Below are 25,391 nucleotides of genomic sequence, written 5' to 3' on the forward strand. Positions count from 1 at the left end.
GAATGTTGGAGAGGTTAATGGGAGGAGGGCTAGAGGATGGTGAGTGAGAGAGCGAGCTCGAAGAAGAGAAAGCTGAAGCGAGCAAGGCAGAACTGGAAGAAATGGAGGAAGGTGCAAGGTTATGGATGCTGGTGGGGGAGAGCAAGAGTGTGGTGAATGAGTGGGAAGCTGGAAGGTAGAGATCAAGGTCCAACGGTGGGGAAGATAAATAAGGAGGGATTGTGAAGGATACAGGAAAGAGAGAGGGAAGGGAAGTAAGGGAAGAACAGGAAAAAGGGGGAAAGAAAAAGAGGGAAGGGACAGGATAGAGAGAGTGAAGAGGTTAAAATGGCGGAACTAGGACTTTCTACAAAGTGCCATGAAGTAAGCTTCAAACCGCAGCATAATGTGTTGTGTTTATTCCTAGAAGGCACACCTGCATGGAAAAAGTCATTGTTTCAGAAGTTTACCCATAAATACTCAATCTGAGTAGGGAAATACTTTGATTACTTATGAGTAATTGCATTACTCTGATTCCATAGTGTGTGGACACACCTCATGATGTAAGAAGTGGCACCTGGGTGAGGAGATAATACCTACTGAGCAGGTAATGTTCATTTAGCTCATCCGGCACTTTTTTTGTAGGGGATGAGGGGCTGGAGCCTTGGGAGGCTGGTTTCTGAAAGCCAACTGCCTCTGGTGGTTCCTCCGTCACTCTCTCCTGTTGCCCGGTGGTGCTGCAGCTGTGAGGGAGGGCGGGGCTGGCTGCAGACCCCGCCACTTATCTGACGTGAGCGAGGTGTATCTTGTTTTTAGCTGTTGCTCGTCCTCCTCATGCCCGGTGCGGATCAGCCATTGTCGTTCGTTGACGGAGGTCAGTGGTGTCGAGAGAGGGGCAGGCAGCTGGAGCAGCGGGGGAGCTCTGCGTCAAGGATTAGCTGAACCTGATCGGCGGACAGCAGAGGACTGTGATCGGCTTGCGATGAAGAGCATGGCACGATCGGCTGGCTGTCCCGCATGCCGGAGTGTACACGCTGAGGTATAGTATGGTGATCAGCTGTTTAGTACGATCGTCACACAGATCAGATGTGTGCACTGCAGCGAAGGGATGTCTCCCCCTGGATCGATCGAAATTTTGTCTTTTGCTATGTCTGGCCGTTCCGCAATTTTTGGATTTATGCACGTTGCAGCAGAGGGGGGCATGAACTGAGGTACAGTGGTGTGGGTCCTCGGGCGGTTATCAGCTGTTTTTGGGGGCGATCATACCAAGTCGAGCTGCAGCTGAGTGGCGTATTCCCTCCTTTGGGTAATCAGTTGTATTTTGTGTCTGCTACGGCTGACTGTCTGGCAGTTTGGCTTTGCACGCGATTACGGCAGCGATTCATTTGCAGTTTGCGGCCCAGGGTAATCTCGACCATATAGATTTCATGTCCCTGGCGGCAGGGTGGGGGAGGCAGACAATACATTTTCCCTGTGATAGTTTGTATCCTCTGGACTGCTTTCTTTGGTATTTCGCTGGACCCTGCTTTCTACTTGTCCTAACTTGGAATCCTCTGAGAAGGACTGCCTAGAGCCTGCACAACCTTTACATCGCATTGGAACAGTTTTAGTCTGTAGCAGAAGTTTTTGCTGTTTCTTGTCCCTCATCGTGAGTGACTTTTGATGAAGCTACCTGAAAAAGATGGGAGGGCACACAGGTCTATAGGAGGCCTCTGGCTGAGTTGAAGATTGGGAGGGATGAACTTTTAAATAGGGATCCATTTACTTACTACACCACTTGCGTTTTAGCATGTCTTCATGGAGTGCTTCAGCCACGATGAGTCGCGCGTCTGCCTATCTTTTAATGCTTATGTGAGTTCGATTGTAGAATTATTTGCAGATGATATTTTGGTTTTGAGCCTTTTTGTGGAGCTCTGCATGTTCCTTGATTGATTTCTTCGGAGAGTCAGTCACTGTTAAATAGGTGTAGAGCGCCTGCAAAGGTGCGATTCAGCATGGGCAGTGCACATCTAGAAGGGAGGCTCCTCTGATTTACACGAGGCCAGTCCTCTCCTCTGCCACTTCCCCCTGACTTTTTTACCAGTTTTAATTCCATAACCTGTGGTGGTGATGTTTTTTTAGAGTGTTTCCTATGGTGGTACAGCTGACTGTGCCCAGTTTCACAAGAGGCGGTCCTCTTCTCTGCCACTTACCCAGACTCTTTGTTCAGTTTTCTGTAATGGTGATGTGTTTCAGAATGTTTCCTCTAGTGGGACAGCTGACCGTGCCTGGAGCACCGCCGGTTGGTGTAGGCACTGCTCGTTGGTACCAGGTGTATAGGGCAGAGACACAGAGGAATCTAGGCACAGACAGTTGGAAATACACTAAGCTCTGCCCCCCTTCTATCGTCGATTGTAGGTATGCACACAAAACAACCGTAATTTATTATTAATTCCTATTTGTAGAGCACGTAGAGCACAGACATAGCATCTCTGTGTTTCAAGGTACCAGGGCCAGCAAGGAGATTGGGTGGGTTGATGCCTGGAGTCACATGGTGCAGGGGAGCTAACTTAACGCCCAGCTTATCGGCCGCTCGAAATATAGATGAGGATGGTTGCCGGTTGGGAATCCACCAATGGTTTGTTCAGAATAGCCAAGCACTGGAAACATGGCTGTGCTTGCTTCCCTGCCCCCTGGCTGTTCTTGCTTCCCTGCCCCCTGGCTGTGCTTGCTTCCCTGCCCCCTGGCTGTGCTTGCTTCCCTGCCCCCTGGCTGTGCTTGCTTCCCTACCCCCTGGCTGTGCTTGCTTCCCTACCCCCTGGCTGTGCTTGCTTCCCTACCCCCTGGCTGTGCTTGCTTCCCTACCCCCTGGCTGTACTTGCTTCCCCGCCCCCTAGCTGTGCTTGCACCCCCGCCCCCTGGTTCCCCTTCCCCTGGCTGTGCTTGCTCCCCTGCCCCCTCGCTGTGCTTGCTCCCCTGCCCCCTCGCTGTGCTTGCTTCCCTGCCCCCTCGCTGTGCTTGCTTCCCTGCCCCCTTGCTGTGCTTGCTTCCCTGCCCCCTCGCTGTGCTTGCTTCCCTGCCCCCTGGGTGTGTGTGTGTGTGTGGCTCTGGGTGTGTGTGTGTGTGTGTGTGGCTCTGGGTGTGTGTGTGTGTGTGGCTCTGGGTGTGTGTGTGTGTGGCTCTGGGTGTGTGTGTGTGTGGCTCTGGGTGTGTGTGTGTGTGGCTCTGGGTGTGTGTGTGTGTGGCTCTGGGTGTGTGTGTGTGTGTGTGGCGCTCTGGGTGTGTGTGTGTGTGTGTGTGGCGCTCTGGGTGTGTGTGTGTGTGGCTCTGGGTGTGTGTGTGTGTGGCTCTGGGTGTGTGTGTGTGTGGCTCTGGGTGTGTGTGTGTGTGGCTCTGGGTGTGTGTGTGTGGCTCTGGGTGTGTGTGTGTGGCTCTGGGTGTGTGTGTGTGGCTCTGGGTGTGTGTGTGTGGCTCTGGGTGTGTGTGTGGCTCTGGGTGTGTGTGTGTGGCTCTGGGTGTGTGTGTGTGGCTCTGGGTGTGTGTGTGTGGCTCTGGGTGTGTGTGTGTGTGTGGCTCTGGGTGTGTGTGTGTGTGTGGCTCTGGGTGTGTGTGTGTGGCTCTGGGTGTGTGTGGCTCTGGGTGTGTGTGTGTGGCTCTGGGTGTGTGTGTGTGGCTCTGGGTGTGTGTGTGTGGCTCTGGGTGTGTGTGTGTGTGTGTGTGGCTCTGGGTGTGTGTGTGTGTGTGGCTCTGGGTGTGTGTGTGTGTGTGTGTGTGTGTGTGTGTGTGTGTGTGTGGTAGTAATTGCTGTCTGCTGAGCTCGTCCGTAGGGTACAATAGGTCTCACATTTGCGAGAGATTAAGCTAATGGCAATGTAAATGACAATGCCATTTATTTATCTGTTTTCAAAACCAACACATAAATAAAAAAAATTGTCATTTACAATGCCAATAGCTCTAACTTTTCCAAAGGCGAAACCATTGCATTGTAAATGCTTGTTAGTTTTTGGATTCCAAGTTTCTACAGACTGATTTTTCCAGTGAAAGTGTGAAACCAAGATATGTTTGGGATGAATGCCTGTGTGGATAGTTTTGTACTAATTTATATTAAATATTTAATAGAAAAATGAAGCAAGCAAGTGGGTTATTTACTGTTCTGAGTTTTAGGTTCTTTTTTCATATTTTACCCAGCAAGATAGTAAGTGGGACTTGACAGTTGTCCCAGCTGGAGTGTGGCTTAACATTATCACTGTCCACAGTTGTGTGCCTGCCGGCACGCTTTCACCAGGCATACACACCACAGGTCATCAGTGCACGCTTTCACCAGGCATACACACCACCGGCCGTCGGTGCACACTCTTACCAGGCACAGACACCATCAGTCATCAGTGCACGCTTTCACCGGGCACACACCAGCAAACGGCAGTGCACCCTTTCACCAGGCACACACACCACCAGCTGTCAGTGCACGCTTTCACCAGAGACACACACTACCAGCCATCAGTGCACGCTTCCACCAGGCACACACACCACAAGCCGGACAGGCACACACACACTACCAGCCATCAGTGCACGCTTCCACCAGGCACACACCACCAGCCGTCAGTGCACGCTTTCACCAGGCACACACACACCGCCAGAAATCAGTGCATGCTTTCACCAGGCATACACACCACCGGCCGTCAGTGCACACTTTCACCAGGCACACACACACCACCAGCCATCAGTGCACGCTTTCACCAGGCATACACACCCACCACCAGCCATCAGTGCACGCTTTCACCAGGCATACACACCTCCAGGCGTCAGTGCACGCTTTCACCAGGCACACACACACACACACCACCAGCCATCAGTGCACGCTTTCACCAGGCATACACACCACCGGCCGTCCGTGCACACTTTCACCAGGCACACACACACACACACACACACCACCCGCCATCAGTGCACGCTTTCACCAGGCATACACACCACCGGCCGTCAGTGCACACTTTCACCAGGCACACACACACACACACCACCAGCCATCAGTGCACGCTTTCACCAGGCATACACACCCAACACCAGCCATCATTGCACGCTTTCACCAGGCATACACACCTCCAGGCGTCAGTGCACGCTTTCACCAGGTACACACACCACCAGCCATCAGTGCACGCTTTCACCAGGCATACACACCACCGGCCGTCAGTGCACACTCTCACCAGGCATACACACCACCGGAGATCAGAGGCACACACCACCAGCCATCAGTGCATGCTTTCACCAGGCACACACACATCACCAGCCATCAATGCATGCTTTCACCAGGCACACACACACACCACCAGACATCAGTGCACGCTTTCACCAGGCATACACACACACCACCAGCCATCAGTGCACCCTTTCACCAGGCGCACACACACACACACACACACCACCAGCCATCACTGCACGCTTTCACCAGGCACACACACACACACACACAACACCAGCCATCAGTGCACGCTTTCACCAGGCATACACACACACCACCAGCCATCAGTGCATGCTTTCACCAGGCATACACACCACCAGCCATCAGTGCACGCTTTCACCAGGCACACGCACCACCGGCCGTCAGTGCACGCTTTCATCAGTCACACACACACACCACCAGCCATCAGTGCACGATTTCACCAGGCATACACACCACCGGCGGTCAGTGCACACTCTCACCAGGCACACACACACACCACCAGCTATCGGTGCACGCTTTCACCAGGCATACACACCACCGGCTGTCAGTGCACGCTTTCACCAGGCACACACACACCACCAGCCATCAGTGCACGCTTTCACCAGGCATACACACCACCGGCCCTTAGTGCACACTCTCACCAGGCACACACACACACACACACCACCAGCTATCAGTGCACGCTTTCACCAGGCATACACACCACCGGCCGTCAGTGCACACTCTCACCAGGCACAGACACCATCAGTCATCACTGCACACTTTCACTGGGCACAAACACCACCAGCTGTCAGTAAACGCTTCCACCAGGCACACACACCACCAGCCGTTAGTGCACGCTTTCACCAAGCATACACACCACCAGCCATCAGTGCACGCTTTCACCAGTCACACACACACACACCACCAGCGCACGATTTCACCAGGCATACACACCACCGGCCGTCAGTGCACACTCTCACCAGGCACAGACACCATCAGTCTTCAGTGCACACTTTCACTGGGCACAAACACCACCAGCTGTCAGTACACGCTTCCACCAGGCACACACACCACCAGCCGTTAGTGCACGCTTTCACCAGGCACACACCACCAGCTGTCAGTGCACGCTTTCACCAGAGACACACACTACCAGCCGTCAGTGCACGCTTTCACCAGGCACACACACCACCAGCCATCAGTGCACCCTTTCTACAGGCACACACACCACCAGCCATCAGTGCACACATCAATTGTTAACGCATCCACAATTAACTATTGTAGCAATCGCAGTATGGCACACTTTACTTTTAAACATATTCATCTAAAGCGCAGCATGCCACCATTCCGTCACACTCAGCACCCTCACACACTCTGCAATGGAACATACTCCAAATACCACTCAGTGCCACATAATTTCACTCCACATAATTACACTGCACTCAATGCAACATGCATTCCAAATACCACTCAGTGCCACATAATTACACGCCACATAATTACACTGCACTCAATGCAACATACTTTCCAAATACCACTCTGTACCACCTAATTACACGTCACATATTGACACATCACTCAATGCAACATACAATCCAAATACCTCTCAGTGCTACATAGTTATATGCAACATAATTACACTGCACACAATGCAGCATACACTCCAAATACCACTCAGTGCCCCATAATTACACACCACATAATTACACTCTACTGAATGCAACAGACACTCCACACAATACCACTCAGTGCTACATAATTATATGCTGCATAATTATACTGCACTCATGCAACATACACTCCAAACATTACCACTCAGTGCCACATAATTACACGCCACACAATTGCTCTACTGAATACAACATACACTCCCCACACAATACCACTCAGTGCCACATAATTATATGCTTCATAATTACACTGCGCTCACCGCAACATACTCCAAATACCACTCAGTGCCACATAATTACACGCCACATAATTACACTGCACTCAATGCAACATACACTCCAAATACCATTCTACCACATAATTACACGCCACATAGTTACACTCTACTGAATGCAACACACACACTCCACACAATACCACTCAGTGCCACATAATTATATGCTACATAATTACACTGCACTCAATGCAACATACACTCCAAATTCCACTCAGTGCCACATAATTAAGCACCACATAATTACACTCCACTCAATGCAACATACACTCCAAATTCCACTCAGTGCCACATAATTAAACACCACATAATTACACTCTACTGAATGCAACACACACTCCACACAATACCACTCAGTGCCACATAATTATATGCTACATAATTACACTGCACTCAATGCAACATACACTCCAAATTCCACTCAGTGCCACATAATTAAACACCACATAATAACACTCTACTGAATGCAACACACACGCCACACAATACCTCTCATTGCCACAATATTATATGCTACATAATTACACAGCACTCAATGCAACATACACTCCAAATACCTCTGTGTCACATAGTTATATGCAACATAATTACACTGCACACAATGCAACATACACTCCAAATACCACTCAGTGCCACATAATTACACGCCACATAATTACACTGCACTCAATGCAACATACACTCCAAATAACACTCAGTGCCACGTAATTACACAGCACTCAATGCAACATACACTCCAAATACCACTCAGTGACACATAATTACACTGCAATCAATGCAAAATACATTCCAAATACCGCTCAGTGCCACATAATTACACGCCACATAATTACAATGCACTCAATGCAACATACACTCCAAATACCACTCAGTGCCACATAGGTATATGCAGAAAGGTATAGGTGCCTTCAAGGGGATTTGTTTAACAACATATAATTAAACGTGATTTAACTAACTCTTTAGGACAAGTCAATGGTCCTTTCAAGAATAAGGACCATTGACCTGTCCTAAAGAGTTAGTTGAATCACGTTTAATATATTTTGTTAAACAAATCCCCTTGAAGGCACCTATACCTTTCTACTTACTCACCCAAGCCCTCAAGGGTATTTTGGGTTGATCACTGTTCCTTAATAACATAGTTATATGCAACATACACTCCAAATACCACTCAGTGCCACATAATTACACACCACATAATTACACTCTACTGAATGCAACACACACTCCACACAATACCACTCAGTGCCACATAATTACACACCACATAATTACACTCTACTGAATGCAACACACACTCCCCATATTACCACTCAGTACCACATAATTACACGATACATAATTACACTGCACTCAATGCAACATACATTTTATATCTATATATTGTTATTGACAATGCCAATAACGATATATAAATATAAAATGTCATTTACAAAACCAATAGCTCCAACTTTCCAAATGCGAAACCTATTGGCAACGCCAGTGCTTGTTTGAATCACCAGTGTGCCGTGGATTAAAGCAAACACCTACTCATTCCGATTTGGTGATCGGTAAATTTAGTTGCTGCTTTTTTTGCCTCATGAAGCGTGATGTGCGTTTATTTTCAGTGTATGTTCACTATGCCTCACTCTTTCCGGTTACCAGAGACTGAGGCATAGTCTTCTGAAGGGGAATCAGTCACGGTGTTTGTGAAATCTACACAAGGAAACGTGTGTGTTTGAGATAAATCTCCTTGCAGCATTCAAGGTTGTGTCCAGTGGTGAAAAACTTGTTTTGGGGCTGTCTGACTAGAGAATTTTTCGTGGAAAATTAAACTTGAAAACGTTATTTTATCTTAAGTGAACGGAACCGATTACCACTCATTTTCACTACACGGGTACAAGGGAAGCCGGATGGGGGCGGGAGAGCCTGGTGGGGGGGCGGGAATGCGAGCGAGGGGAGGAGAAGTGTGGCAGGCAGATGTACGGAGGGAAGCCGGATGGGGGCGGGGGTTTCTGTGTTTTTGAATGAATGCTGTTTGCGGATTAGGGAGATGCGCGTGCTTGTGTGGTAACGTGACCCGCTTTTGTGGTCACGTGACTCGCATGCACTGTGGAAAAACCGCACTGGTTTGACGAGTCGAATGGAGCACTTGAATTTTCGCCTATTACATTCGAAAGCGAATGATAATAGCGAAACCTAAAAAATTGTCATTTACAATACCAATAGCTCAAACTTTCCTAATGCGAGACCTATTGCATTGCAAATGCTTGTTGCCTTAAGAAGTTGACAGTTTATCTCGTGAACAATAGGCCGCCAATGCTACACATTCACATTTTGCTGCAAGAGCCAGTGGCTTCCGAGCTAAATATTTCAGGCAGCAATCCATATATGTAAAAAAAAAAAATCCGTATTTGTTAAGTGCGAACTACTCACCCTTACGGGTCTCGAGGCGCTAGGGGCCGTTGTGGAAATTAAGTGAGCTATTGCCCAGACTTGCATGGTGTTGAGCTGAGCTGCCGCCGGAACCGGGGGTCGAACCGTGAGCCCTGTGCTCCGAAGTACTCTGCCCTGGCCGCTGCACCACACCTCTCCACTCCATATGCTTTTAAAAAATATATTTTATTATTGATGTGAAAGGAAACATAACATGTTATACATTTTTCAATAAACGTTGTCATTATTTGTACAGTTTAACGTTCCTGGGTATATCCCTTTTCCCACCCGATATTCTGCATGCTGTAATGTACTCATTACCGTTATGGGGAATCGACCATCTGATTCACTCTTCTCTGTGCCTCATTTCTTAGGCTCTCAAACAAATCACAAATTCCCACGGTATGCATTCCACAATTTCCAGATCTGCTCTCATTTCTTTGGGCACCCCCTACTTGTATCTACCGTTTTCTCTATCCTACGCCAATCGAGGTCCCTCTCCCACTTACGCATGCACGGCAGTCCCCCACAATCCATATTTTTATGATCCTCAAATTCTGGATTGGTAGAAATTATAACATAATTGTACAGTTAAAAGCAAAACTTTTTATTTATAAAGGAACACCCGAAACACGTTTGTGCTAGCTACATAGCATTTATTTATAGACTGCTTAGCTGAATTCTAAATGTTCACTTACCTGTCAGCCTTGTTCTCAGCACCTTCTCTTATCCTTTCCATCCTCTTTCTGCCGGTCAATTTTTCACCCCTTCACACTCTAATCTTCTCTATTTACTGAACTTATCTAGACTTTCAACCCCATCCACCCGTTCACATTTCCAGGCACCAACCAGCTCCATATCTGCTCTCTCACCTTTTTATCCTCTCCCACCCAGTTCCTTCACACGAGCTTCCACTGTTCCTTCACATTTTCCCTCTTCACTTTCTTACTTCTCTATCACTAAGTTAGACTTCATCTTCTCCAAAGTATTAAAAAAATATTGTGCCAGGAGTTCTTTCTTGAGATTTCCATGAAGACAAACATACACAATAGTTATTACAGAGTAATGGTATCCAGTACCTCCCTAGCTGAATTGTAATGTTGGTATATTCCCTTCTCAAATTCTACTCCTCTAAATGGCCATACGAAGATTGATTGTTGACCCATATTTCTCAACGGTTGTGAAATAATTTTCATTAGCCCAACTGCTTCAGACATGTTTTCTGCTCATGCTAATAAATGTGCAATTGAAGCATTCCGTCTCTGTTTTCAAACCCCTCCGCTTCACATATTGGTTTTAAAGATGAGAAAGTGTTGATTAGCTTGCTTAGCCAAATGTTTACTTTCATGTTACAATCTGAGGGTCATAGTCTTCCTTTCCAATTAACTTAGATCTCAGTTTTAAGACACCTCTGTGCTTTGTTTGAATACATCACATGTTTCCCATGGTAAACCCATTTGTTGTGTAACCCTGTAAAATGCGTGCCTTGTCCTTCACCAAACGTGCTTGAGTTTGGTTTGCTGCAGGTTGTTGTGGTTGGCCGAACCAGTAATTGAGAGGTTTCTTTTTATCAGTAAAACCATTCAGACCACGATTGCCGTATGAGCAGATTTTCTTTAGCACATTTAAAATAACACTCCATTTGGAGCCAACCACAGATGTCATAGTTTTTCCACTTGTTTGCATTACCTGAATTGTCCCTGGTGCTGTAGCACAGGAAGCATTCTAAGAGATTGTTAAACAACTGATTCATACAAATGTGATAAGCACTTCTAAGTCAGTGACCTGATCAAATATGCTGAATAAACCTATATAGAATCAATATTTGACATCCTTAGTTCGGGTCTTTGATTATATAAATGGTTAATGGCTTATTGGAGGTTTGGGTGCTTGGTGTAGGTGAGTCCTTATGTGCATCTGTCTCAAGGTTGTATGTTAATTGAAGAGGTGTTGTACATATTACAAGGCAGGTGAGGGTACTGTTGCGGGATTAAATATGTACGGGTGTGCTCTGAGAGTGCGTTGGTGGTAGATCTAGAGCAGTGATCGAATGTATGGTCAGCGCACTCCTATTTAGAAAAAGAGAAAAAACTCTTTTAAATTTAAAACAAAGTTGCACGCTACCCAGTGAAAGGCAGCCAGCCTCGTAATGCAAGTAACCCTTCTGGTGAATGTTCACCAGTATACTGGATGCACAGTGTAAGCTATAGAATCAACACTTCACAATGTTGTGAGAAAAAAGAAAACCAATCATTCCGTTGCTTTATACAAAAGATATATAATCAATATCTGATTACAAAAAGGGTAAACACATGCATGAAATTTCAACAATGATGTGCAAAAAACTCAATACATTAATTGTTCTGAATAACATAACCAATGCATGTTATTACTAAATTACCCAACCCAGCCAATGCATTTCGGGATTATATTCATCCCTTCTTCAGAGGCCACTGCGAGAAAAACAAACACATAATGTTCGAATGTAAAGTATTTGTAGAAATAAAACTATAAAAATATATTTCTTTTTGAGACAACACAGGGCCTGGTCGAGGCAGTGTGGAAAATAATATGAAACAACATGGAAAGGGTAGTTCCCAGTTATATAAAGGACCAAGGAGTTCCAATAATAAATAGAAAGTGCCCACAGAACAGCTGAATATATTTCAAATGTTTACAATCTTATTAGTTCATAGAAAAATATATCAAGTGTAGATAGAGAGCAATACATACTTCATTTAGTAAAAAATACATATCAAATAGTGCAACATCAGCCCAGGGACACGGAGAACAATAAAAAATGGCACCCAAATCACTCACTCGCTCATTCTGTCAACCACTGACTCATTCTCAAGCTTTTACATCCATACCAACTCCATCATCTACCACATATCATCAGACACACGGAAAAAGCGCCGACGCGCGTTCTCAAACAGTGCCAAAGTGGGAAATTCCTTCACCAGGGCGCATATCATCAAAGTACTGGTAGGCACGGTCTCTTAAAATCCAAGATGATATAAACGGGTCCCAATCAGTTAGTCAGGGCAGGAAAAGCATATCTGTGGGCAAACAAGTAATTCAATAATACAGAAAAACTGAAACAAGAAAAAACTGGTCACAAAAAGGAGTAAAACAGGGTCCACTCAAACACTTACAGTACCTATATAAGCATACATAGTGTGAAGACAATGGGGTGGTGGTTCAAAAAATACCTTTATAACCCAAATAAGGATAGACCCCACCCTTCAGTGCAACAGAAAGCATTAAGTGAGAAATTGTTAACAGTGTTTACAAGAAAAGAAGCCAGAAAGTCTTAGAATTTTTTTTTAGCTTCAGGGTATGTCGACATTAAGTTCTTCCTCCCTAACTGCTAAGGTGCCTTTTCTAAAAAAAAATTCTAAGACTTTCTGGCTTCTTTTCTTGGAAACTCCAATAGAGGTAGTTCTCCTGTGAGGCAGCAGCAGAAGAAGAGTACTCTGACGTCGAGACAAAAAATTCTGACCTGTTCTCCGTCTGGATCGACATTGAAGCTGCTGACGACGTAGAAAACGGCATCGAAGACTTCGGTGATGCTGGCACATCATCATTCGACAACGAAATTTTCGTCGACAAAGGTAACATGTCCTCCATTGACTTCAACCAGGCGACGCTCGTTTCTGTCCGGCCCCCCCGTTATGCTGGCCTACCTTCACGGAATGGGATGCAAGGATCCCAGGCAAAGAACCCTGCCTTTCGAAAAAGTGGCTGAAGGTGAAACATCACTCAACACAGTCATGGCAGAAAAGGAGCCGGCCACGGCGCAACTTGAGCCCTCGGGTGCCTCCATCACCTCCCTGCTGCTGGAAATGAAGGCGGGATTCAAGGCGCTGGACTCCCGCTTCGACTCCCTGGACCAGACAATTGCACCCTTGGGCGCCAAAGTAAAGGTCCACGACAGGCGCCTCGACGTGGCAGAGGCTCATGTCTCTGACCTGGAGGACAGGACAGCTCAGTCTCTGAAGCGGCTGGAACGGGTGGAACGCCTACTCAAGGAAGTAGCCATAAAACATGAGGACTTGGAAGCACGTGGACGCCGCAACAACGTCTGCATTATGGGGGTCCCGGAGATGACATCTACAGGCCAAATGGACCTCTTCGTGGAAACATTACTTACAGATCTGTTTGGCAGCAAGGCCTTTACACCTGGCTTTGTTGTGGAGAGAGCCCACAGGTCACTGGGCCCTAGACCTAACCCGGACCGCCCGCCTAGACCCAGCATAGCGCGTCTTCTGAATTTTAGAGACCGAGACACCACGCACCGTCTCGCAAGAGAACGCGTCACCGTTGAGTGGCAGGGATCCAAATTGGCATTCTATCCGGACTTTACTCCAATGGTCCAGGAGTCACGCCGCAAATTTCAAGGGGTTAAGGCTACATTACGCAATCTTGGACTCAAATATGGCATGCTATACCCCGCGAGACTTGCTGTAGATGTGGGCAGCAGATCTAGAATGTTTGATACCCCAATAGAGCCCCAGGAATTCTGCTGCACGCACAAGTCACGGAATTCACAAACCTCAGCGGAGGGTGCGCTTGCTTCCCCACCTCACAGCACCTCTGACGCCAGTGCGGACCTATTTTCTAACACTGGTGCTGGATGAGGGTGTCTTGAATGATCTTGTGCGATCTACAGTTTGTATATGGGAAATCTCATTGTTAGTTTTGATATTTCTCTACAGATACAGCACTGGGCCGATTCTGGGCTGCTACCCCCCTCTGGTGTATCCGCAAAGTTGGTCTATCTCATTTTGGGGCTCATTTATTGGACCACAATTGCTTGCCCAGTTCTCCCTATGATCCCCGGGCGTGTTAACTTGCTAGGGGTTGGCCACCTAAAGGATGGAAGGCGGCTGGATGGGGGGAGAGGGGATGAGGTAAGTCTACACATTGCGATTGTTGTTGTTCACACTTTAGTTTAGCATTGCTTGCCACGTTTTCATCACTTTACAGTCCTGACAGGAGAATGTCTATACAGGGTTTAAATATCACGGTTAGGTAACGTACAGGGGCCTTCAGCCATCACCCTAATGACCTGGAATGTCAGAGGCCTCAATAATACTCTTAAAAGGCAACAGGTGATTCATTACCTTCTCCGACACAAGGTTGATATCGTTTATTTACAAGAAACGCCCCCTGATTTGGCTTGTTTTGGCGCCAGTTGGGGCACGCACAGATACTTTGCCTATTATAGCAATTATGCTACAGGCACAGCGATACTGGAACATAAGAGAGTCCCCTTTACACTTATTGGCGTTACCCGCGATCCAGTGGGCAGCTACTTGGTTGTCACAGGCACTCTGTATGGCCACAAAGTCAGTCTGATTAATGTGTACGCTCCCAATGTAGACACCTCTGAGTTTTTTTTCACAACCTGAATGCCTGGATTGCAAAACATGATTCGCATGCGCTACTCTTAGGTGGGGACCTCAATTGGTTGATAAACTCCACACTGGACAGCTCGTCTAATGCACCTGACGCTAAACCACGGGCGAGGCATGCCCTGAAGGACCTATGTATTCAGTATACACTGATAGACATTTGGTGGCAGCGTAATCCCTCCCTCACCAACTACACTCCTTATTTTGGCCAGCACGCCACCTAGTCCAGGATAGATTATTGGCTGATCTCTCCCAGCGTCACGGCGTGGTTTGGCTCCCTCACTACAATCCCCAGCACATATTCTTACCACTCCCCGGTGGTCTTGCATTTGCTACTTCCACGCCCGGAAGGGTATGAAAGGCAATGGCGGTTCCCAGGTAAGGCCCTCCAAGATGATGTGTTCGAGGCAGAAGTGCGCGAGGCATTAGAGGACTATTTCGAACTCGACACTGGTTCGGTGGACACAGTGGCGGTTCTGTAGGAAGGTTTCAAGGCAGTCATAAGGGGGGTATGCATCTCCAAGCCGGCTGGAGTGCTCAGGGATCTTCGTGGGACGCTGGCCCGTATCGAACAAGATATAGCCAAGCTAGACTCCCAGCTTGACTCCCAGCTCTCATCCCTCCCGGATCCGAGAGCTCAGGCAGAGAGACTCGCCCTTCTGACAGAATACAGGGACACAGTCGATAGGGAGATACTATATCTGGGGAAATATCAGACAACGCGACGGGTACGGAGTGGCCGATCGGCCTGGCAGGGTACAGGCACAAATGCTTAGACCACCTTACAGCAAATCCTACATTACTGAATTACACTCCGCTTCCGGTGCCGTGCTCACCTCCACATCAGCCATTAGAGAGGAGTTTCTGGACTGTTACACCACACTGTACTCCTTCAGGGCAGAATCGCTGATGGCGCAGCAAAGACTGCATATTAAGATGAGATCGCACTGGTGTTTCTGGAAAAATATATGCTAGACTTTATGGCGGAGCCTATACTAGTTACCGATGTCACACTGGCCGTAGACACCCTGCAAAGTTCCTCCGCCCCGCGGCTTGACGGCTTCATGGGGGATTTTTATAAAGAATTCAAGGACATTCTGGCACCTCAGTTGATTGAGGTTTATGCAGAAGCATTGGAAAAACAAATTCTCCCCCCCCCTCCCTACGCTACGGGAAGCCGTAATTATACTTCTTCCGAAACCCGGCAAAGACCACAAGCAATGCGGTTCTTACTGACCGCTGTCTTTACTGAATCCAGACTATAAAATCTTGGCAAAAGTGCTCACAAATCAGCTATCACAGCTGATGAAGTATATCATTTCCCCAATGCAATCTGGCTTCGTCCCCCGACGCTCTACATCCCTGAATCTCCTCACACTGTTTGCTGTGTTACACAGAATACAGCCCGACGTCCCAGCGGCGGCGGTATTACTAGACGTGGAGAAAGCGTTCGATTCTTTAGAATGGCCTTTCTTTGTGGAGGTGATGCAACGCATGGGATTGCCCTATGGCTTGATTTCCACAGTCTCCTTACTATATAGTAAGCCATCGGCGCGACTCTTGTCTGAATGGCACCCTGTCCAGGCCATTTCGGCTATATCGAGGGACCAGGCAGGGCTGCCCCTCATCCTTGCCATGGACCCTTTGGTCAGGCATTTCCAGGAACTCCACATGTATAGAGGACTGCAGTTCAACACTGGTCCACTCCTAGCTTCTCTATACGCCGACAATACCATCCTTTACGTCCGGGAACCACACTTTATTCTGTCTCCCCTTATCTGGGAAATCGTCCGCTTTGGTAGATTTTCAGGGCTAGGTATAAACTGGCACAACTCGATCATATTCCCGCTTACGGCATGCACAACCCAATGGGACTGCGAATTTCCTCTCAAGTGGTGCCAAGACTCGGTAAAGTATTTTGGTATACATATTCATCTGGACACCACTCAAATCATTTGGTTAAATTATGGACAGACTTTTCAAAAGTTGGAGGAACAGGTCGACAGATTGCTGAGGTTTCCTCTGTCTCTGACTGGCCGGATGGCTATATTGAAAATGGTGGTCCTTCCCAAATTTTTATACCTCTTTAACAATATCCCGATCCCCCTTTCTGATGGCTTCTTCCTCACTTTGCAGACACTCCTGACTCGACTGGTATGGGGCGGTAAGGGACCGCGTGTCAGCTGGTCTATAATGACTCTACCGTACGACAGAGGCTGCATCAATGTACCGGACTTCCAACTATATTATTTAGTAGCGCAATGTCCCTATGCGTTCGCTTGGTTTCACCCCAATGCACGCATACCTTTTCTGCGGCCGGAGGCAGACCTGGTTCTCCCTGACAAATTGTGTGAGGTGCTACCGGGGGGTTTCCCACGTGACAGACATGACATACAAACAGTGTCCACAACTGCCTGGGAATGGGGTAAGTTGAAAAAACGCACAGGCGCTACACAACTATATTCCTCCGCCCTGCCCTCACCCAATGCCAGATGGTTCCCAATCACTGGGGAGAGGCTAGAACAGAACACGCTGTCGACACTGAATATTGCAAAAGTGGGTGATCTCTTCCCGGGGGGGTCATATTTTCTCGATAGAAGAGGACGCCAGGTTCACCGATTGTAACTTCATAACGCGATTCCTCCTGAGTCTCATGAAATCCTCACTGCTTGCTGCTCTCCCCACTTACCCTGTTGAGCCTGACTCTTTCTCTCCACTCACTCTGGTGTTGGAAACTCCTGGCGGCACACGCCTCATTTCTAAAATGTACAAAGCCTGCGCTGGGATGCTGCCTGCGGACGACTGCAGCCTCAGACAGGCCTGGGAGGCGGACACGGCTTGTACCATCACGGATGAGCAATGGGTCAAATGCTGTGAGGCCACCAAGGAAATTTCACTCAACAGCCGCCATAATTTGCTGCACTTTAAACTTCTCCGCTGCGCCTACTTTACAGCAGCCTTGGCACATAGGATGGACGCCGACAGGCCACACAACTGTTTGAAATGCACTACACCACCTGCCAATTTTATACATCTGGCATGGTCCTGTCCCCGCTTGCAGTCCTATTGGTCTGCGGTACATGTGACTCTGGGGAAGATAATTGGCCTTCCGATGGTCCCCATCCCTGAAATTGCTCTTTAAGGGTACACTGTACATATTCCTAAGAAAGTCAGGAAACTAGCATAATTGGGGCGACTATTAGCTAAAAGAGAGGTTGCCATTCACTGGGGCAGGGAGACCACTTCTAAACTACAAGATTGGTTGGTGAATCTGACACACTGCAACACCAATGCTGAGATATACGCCAGTCTTATGCCACTGACCTCATGACCAGGGATATTTGGGGACCACTGAGGACCTGTTTTGAGACCACCACGCGAGCCTCTACTACACAGGCAGACAATGGGATAGTACCTGAGGGAGTGGGCTGAGGGGATGCTGTCTGAGCCCCGGTACTCCTTTGCAGTGCGGCATGTTCTACGTGAGCCGTGATCCGTTAGCTACATATGGGAGGCACTGCTGATCGGGATGCCCAATCTCTGGGAATGGGATTGTGGGAGGAGTTGTTGGGTTGTGCTGGGATGACCGTGGTACTGGGCTGGACCTCCGTGTAGACCGCTATAATAACCACATGTGTATGTATCTGTCAGGTACGACTTGATTGTCTTGTAAAGTGATCATTTGCAATGCAATGTGACTATTATTCTTTATCTGAAAAATAAAGTGTTTAAAAAAAGAAAAACCAGGCGACGCTCAACTTCGAGAGACCCGTCCCTGTCGGCGCCGGCTGGGCGTTCGGCGTCGTGGCACAGTGCTCAGTCGTCTCCTCACCAACGGCGATCGACGTAGAGGCCCGACGAAACCCGACACGAAAAGACACCTATGCACCCGGCTTCCCTTGGTGAGGTAACACGAGTACTTCGGTGCTCCAGTGGGTGTTGAGTCTCGAAGTGTCCAGTACTGAAGGAGTTCCCTCGCATTCCACTCCTAAGTGTCCTAAATCTTTAACTTTGTAACTTGAACTTTCTCCATAGAAGTCAATGGTGATTCGTGGCTGTGTTTTAGATGCTGCACGCGTCCCCCGTGGGTCTCCTGCATCCCTACCCTGGGTGGTTCCTGGTTGCCCCAGAGGTTCTACAGGCCCTAGGCCTTGTCCCTATGTTGAGAGCGGTACTTATACCACTTATTTAGTATATGGTTTGTGAGGCCTCTAGGGCAAAACGTATACTGTGCTAATTTACTGTGTGCTAATTCAGTCCTTTTATTGTACTTTGGCCTCTAGCCTCATAAAGAGACAAGAGGGGTTGTGTTTAGAATAAATACATATATTTTATATATATACCTTGTGTAGTGTACTTTCATTTGATCATTCAAGAGATTATAGACTGGTAAAACATGCTGCTTTACATTCCTTCAAGCTCTCCACAGCTACCAGTAGGATAGTGGTATAATAAAGGTTGTCTTAAACCTACCATCAATAAGGGTCGTTTGGACTGGTGCAAGGTGCCCACTAGAATAGTGGACACCGTATGCCAGGCCAACTTCTCACACTCATGGGGTATGCGCAAGAAGAACATCTTGGCTCCGTCTTACAGCGCTCAAGCCAGAAGCGCAGTCACAGAAGCGTAGTCACAGAAGCGCAGTCACGCATCCTCAATCTTCCGTTCTCCGGTTCCTCTTTGTTCGGGGCTCACACGGATGAAGAGATGACACGGATGAAAACAGATGAAAATGGAACTGGACACGCTGAAGGCGGTGGGCCTTGAAAAGAAGGCATTTCAGGAGAGATTCTGACCTTACAATCGGCGATCCTCCCAACAGAGGGTTCAAACCCCTCATTGGCTGAAAAATCAGGATCAGCAAGGCCAGCAAAGATCGCAGTATCGGGGCAGACGTTCCTCCAGAGGAGGAGGAAATCAGGGTCAAGACAACAACTCTGCCAAGACGCATTCAAAGCAATGAGTACTCGCTTCCCCCGTCGCCGTTCACCACGCCAGTGGGGGGGAAGTATTGCAAATCATTTTGAAGAGTGGCGAGCTATCACAAAGGATCAGTGGTTGCTAGCTACGCTACAGAATGGGTACTCACTACGTTTTCAACACCGTCCCCCCTCAATCCCTCCAGTTCCACCATCGTGTCACCAGTTAAAGCTCCTTCAGAAAGAGGTTGCAACCCTGCCCAGAAAGTCAGCCACCGAGAGGGTGCCAGTATCTCAAAGAGGGAAAGGGGTTTACTCAAGATACTTCTTGGTAAAGAAAAAGTGCCAAAAGGCACAGTACAGACCCATTCTGGACTTGCGGACACTCCACCAATCCATCAAGAAGGAGAAGTTTCGCATGTTGGCTCTCCATCAAATATAGCCACATCTCAGACAGGGGGATTGGATGTATTAGCTGGATCTGCAAGATGCATACTTTCACGTCCCACTCAATCATCATCACAGGCAATACTTGCGATTCCAGGTGAGAACCCCTCATTACCAGTTCAAAGTTCTACCCTTCGGGTTGAAGTCATCCCCCAGAGTGTTCACGAAGTGCATTTCAGTAGTGGCAGACGCACTGCGCCGCAGGGGCATCTTCATGTTCCCGTACTTGGACGACTGGCTGTTGAAAGGCCCTTCCCCAGTCAGCGTATGGAGTCATTTCTCGAGCTGTCTGGATCTGTCACCAGCTGGGCCTGCATGTGAATTTCGTCAAGTCAGCTTCATAGCCAACGCAGAAAATACATTTCTTAGGAGCTCTGCTAGACTCCGAAGTAGGAAAAGTGTTTCCTTCGGAGGAGAGACAGTGTTCCCTCATACAGAAATGCAAGCTGGTTCTGCAGAACAGAAAACTGCCTGTGCTTCGGATTGCCTCCCTGCTAGGGTCGATGGCGTCATGCATCTTCCTGGTTCCCAATGCCAGACTACGTATGCGTCCTCTTCAGCAGGATCTGGAGGAAAAGTGGGACCAACAAACTGCTCGCTGGGACAAAAAAATAAGTCTATCGAAAGCGGTACGAGCGTCCATACCTTGGTGGATGAGAAAATGAATTATGCAAGTCGGAATTCCTTTCCATCAATCTCCGCCTGCTCGGACACTGATCACGGATGCCTCACTGCAGGGTTGGGGGGGCAACGTGGGACCTCTCCACACTCCAGGACTGTGGTCTCCAAAAGAGCGATCCTACTACATCAGCATGTTGGAGCTGAGAGCAGTTCACCTAGCCCTCAAAGCTTTCCTCCCCTCGATTCAGGCAACCTCAGTATTAGTAAAAACTGACAATACCACCACCATGTACTACCTGAACAAACTGGGGAACTCGCTCACGCACACTTTGACTGGAGGCTCAAGCACTCTGGCATTGGCTCCTGGCTCTGAATCTGTCAGCCACAGCAGTCCACCTTCTGGGAGAACAAAACATGAGAGCGGATGCTCTCAGCCGTCACTTCGAAGACAGAGAAGTCTGTGTTCTCCACGACAAGGTAGTCTAAGACATGTTCCAGTCTTTGGGTCGTCCCACCATCGATCTCTTTGCGGATGACGAAAATGCAAAATGCCGAGACTTCGCCCTTTTGATAGACTGGTCAGGGGCATTTGTGTACGCCTTTCGCTAATCCCGAAGGTGGTTACCAAGCTGTCTCATTCATGTACGAGCATGATACTAATTGCCCCGGACTGGCTGAGACACTGGTGGTACCCGGATCTTCTGCACCTATTGGAGTGCCCTCACAGGAAGCTGCAGTGCAGACAGGATCTGCTGTCGAGGATGAACGGGAGGATTCATCACCCCAACCTTCCCTCACTGAACTTGGCAGCATGGCTTCTGAGGCCCTCCAGTATGGCCATCTAGGACTACCGCAGGACTGCATGTCCATCTTGAAGGAAGCAAGAAGACCATCCACGAGGCATTCGTATGCATGCAAGTGGAAACGGTTTTATGTGGTGTGTGCAAAACAATTGTAATCCAACCAAGTGTCAGGAAGAGATCATCCTTCCTTACCTACTTTATCTGGCGAAAGCAGGGTTGAAGTTTTCTTCCATTAAGGTGCACTTAGTAGCTATAACTGCAATAGACGTTCACCTTCTCAACCTTCTTTCTTTCTGTTACAGGCTGTTAAGGATTTTTTGCAGGGTTAAAGAAGCTCTACCCTCCGGTCCGGCCTCCTTCACCACCCTGGGAGCTAAACCTGGTGCTGTTAAAATTGATGGGACTGCCTTTCGAACCCATACGCAAACCAACCTTACAGCATCTGTCTTGGAAGGTGGCTTTCTTGGTAGCGATCACGTCAGCTCACAGAGTGAGCGAAATACAGGCTCTCTGCTCTAAAGAATCTTATACAGTCTTCAATCTTAACAGGGTTGTGTTGAGGACGCACCCCTCTTTCCTCCCAAAGGTGGTGTCAGATTTTCATGTAAATCAGACCATCTATCTACGAACCTTTTTTCCCCAATCCCTCCACTTCAACTGAGAGGGCTTTACATTCTCTGGACCTGAAAAGGGTTTTAAAATTCTATCTGGATCGGTCCAGGTCTATAAGAAAATCTGATCAACTATTTGTTAACTATGGGTCGATCAGAACTGGTTTTGCAGCTTCAAAGTGGTCCATCTCCAGATGGATAGTTTCATGCATCAAGCTTGCTTATCAATTAGCGCAGAAGCCCCTTGGGTTTACTCCCAAAGCGCACTGTACCAGAGGAAAAGCGGCTACTACTGCTTTTCTTCATATTGTGCCCATGTCTGAAATCTGTAAGGCGGCAACTTGGAGGTCCGTCCATACATTTACGAGGCACTACTGTCTGGAGTCTGACACCAGAGCAGACACCCCAGTAGGCCAGGCCTCCCTGAGGAATCTGTTAACCCCTTCGAGGCTGATGACGAGCTGGGCTCGTCATGGTGTAGCCTCCTCAAACACTGATGACGAGCCCAGCTCGTCATGAACAATGGGATTTAGAAATCTGCAGCACAGCAGCAGAATACCATGAGCATCGATGGTGTTAAACAGCTGATTTCGATTGTTATTTTTTTGTTGGGTCATTCTTACTCTTACCTGCAGGTGGTTGATGGGCTTGCTTTTCTGTTCAGTGCTTACGACTATTGATGAGGATCCCTTGGAAGAGAAGGATAAGTTACTTACCTGTATTCCTAGTTCTTTTCCAGGGTATCCTCATCAAAGTCATAAGCAACCCACCCCCCTCCCCAGGTAAATGAGATGTTTCTAAAGTGTTAATGGATATCTTTGTACCCTGACCTTCAGGGTTATGCAAAGAACAATTAACCTAACTGTCAACCGTGAGCAATGATGGGAAGCTAGGGGTCATGGCTGCCTTAAAGGCACGGTGCCAGTTTTTAGGTCTCGCATCTAGCGTTGCAGTGCCTAGCGTGAGACCTTTTGTAGGGGGTTTCAGAAACTGAGCTAGGAATCGTGTGCTTTTCCTTTTGGGGCACACTATTGGCCGTTGCGTGCCTCTTTTTATGAATTACTGCACGCAATTGGCCAAAGGCGGACGCATTGCTCCGCCCACAGCCTATTGGTGTCTATTACGCGCACCGGCTGTCATGTGGTTTCAATTATCGTGCCCAGACACGGGTGCTATAATTGAAACCACATGTCTCGCTGTGGCGTGCGCACCACCCGCAGGATTGTGTTTTTTTGGATCCATTTCAAGGGGAAGCAACTAAATGAAAGAACTGCTGACGTCTTGTTTCAAAGTGAGTGCAGTGTTGTCGATTAAGGATGCTATTTGCCAGGGAGACCGTATTCCATCTCTTCAGATAATCTAGTAATTTATATTTTACAGGAGTGGAATCCGGTTTATCAGATGTAAAAAAGCACATATTCCCTGAGGGCATGCAAAATCTGGAGCTATCGCTAGTTCATGTTCTATTTAGCTGTGCCAGAGTATTAGCTTCTATCTTCCAGATGTTCTGATTTAAAATGACAAGGGGGCAATAGTGCGTTAAGATATCTCGGTGGTTTGTGCTTGTTGTTACAAAGTAATGGAAAAGTTCCCCGTGTACCGTGTATAATGCAACCTTGATTCACTTGATCTGCTTCACACTGTGCACGGGCAAACAGGACTAATGACTACAGCCCGTGTTTAGGATGCACACGCTTACAGACACTTAGTATTACTGGGGGCTATCTATGGTGCAAATCTACCACCAAGGTGCAGCGGGGAATTTTGTGCCACAGGGGTCACACCCAAGTGTGTTGTGGTTAGAAGAGCACACACTGATGTTTATTTACACTGGGCTCTGCAGAAAGACAGGAGTGCACGGGGTTATCTTTGTGAATTTCCTAAAAAAAGAACTTTAGCCCCACATGCACTACAAAATGGAGTGTAGAGCTGAAGGAACACAAAGGGAGTTTGAAATAGTTTCTAAGGCCCGTGTTTGGGGACCTCTCAACGGCGCAGATGAGTGTCTGCCCGCCCCCTGGCGCTTTCATTGCAGCGCTGATGGATGGGCTATCGACCCTCTTTTCATGCCACTTTGGAGGAATTTATTTAGCCTCTGTCACATGAAACATATTTTTTATCTGCTCATAAATCCGGGGCTTCGTCAGATGTCACCCACAACATTTGTGTTTCAAGAACGTTTTTACGAGCTCAGATAGTAAAAGGATAAGAGCTTTGAGTTAATTAAACATGTTTTGGGACAGGGAGCAAATGGAGGCGGGAAGCAGGGAAGGATGGTATGTGGGGAGGGCCACGGAACAGCTGGTGTGGGAAGGGTGTCCCTTAAAGCACAGGTGAGTCCAGGGTGTGCATATCTGGAACTGGGAGCATGTCCAGAAGTGAGCAATATGTCCTCAATTCGGAGGCCCATGTTCACAACAGAGAATAATGTCCAGAATTAGGGAGCATGTCCACTGACCCTTGCATGAAACTCAGAAACCTGTCCAGAACTGGGGAGCATGTCCCACAACCCGTGAAAGGGAACTTGAAACAATGACAAAACAGGGGAGTTAGTCCGGAACTGGGGACCTCAACACGTTGCTGCCATGGAGGTTTCCCACAGCTGGGTGCAGTTATTCAGTACAGGGACCCAAAGGCCTGCGGCATCGCAGAATAAGATCGGATGTGGTATAGGTAGGCTTTTTTTTTTTTTAATTTCTTTGCACTTTTATATAGCACAAACTTTACACGAAGGTATCCGAGCTCTTTAAATCGGCACCAATTGCATTATAGTTAGCCACAAGCCTAGCATTAAAGAGAGTAGTCATGCACTGCAGGGCATAGGTGGGAGGGGTAGCGCCACCGTTTATAAAGTATGTGCTAAACCACAGTGCGTGTTTGGTGAATTACATAAAACTGCGCAGCCTAATGGTGGAATGCCAGGGTGGGCTTGAGCATAGTTCCGTGGTTCTACAGTGCACCACGTGCAGTGCACGGGTGTAACGCAGTTAAATCCCGCCATGGAGGATTGACAAGGTTCTCAGGAATTTATTTATAAAGGGCTGCGTGCATGGTTGTA

The 25,391-nt window shown here is 47.8% G+C and overlaps 1 protein-coding gene across 23 annotated transcripts in view; it reads left to right on the forward strand.

The window, feature by feature from the left end:
• LOC147684447 (uncharacterized) overlaps positions 1-25,391 on the forward strand; it is a 1,151,265-nt gene that overhangs the window by 30,833 nt on the left and 1,095,041 nt on the right. The gene's annotated exons all lie outside the window — the stretch shown is intronic.

Source organism: Lissotriton vulgaris, chromosome 10, assembly GCF_964263255.1.
Source record: "Lissotriton vulgaris chromosome 10, aLisVul1.2, whole genome shotgun sequence".
NCBI lineage: Eukaryota > Metazoa > Chordata > Amphibia > Caudata > Salamandridae > Lissotriton > Lissotriton vulgaris.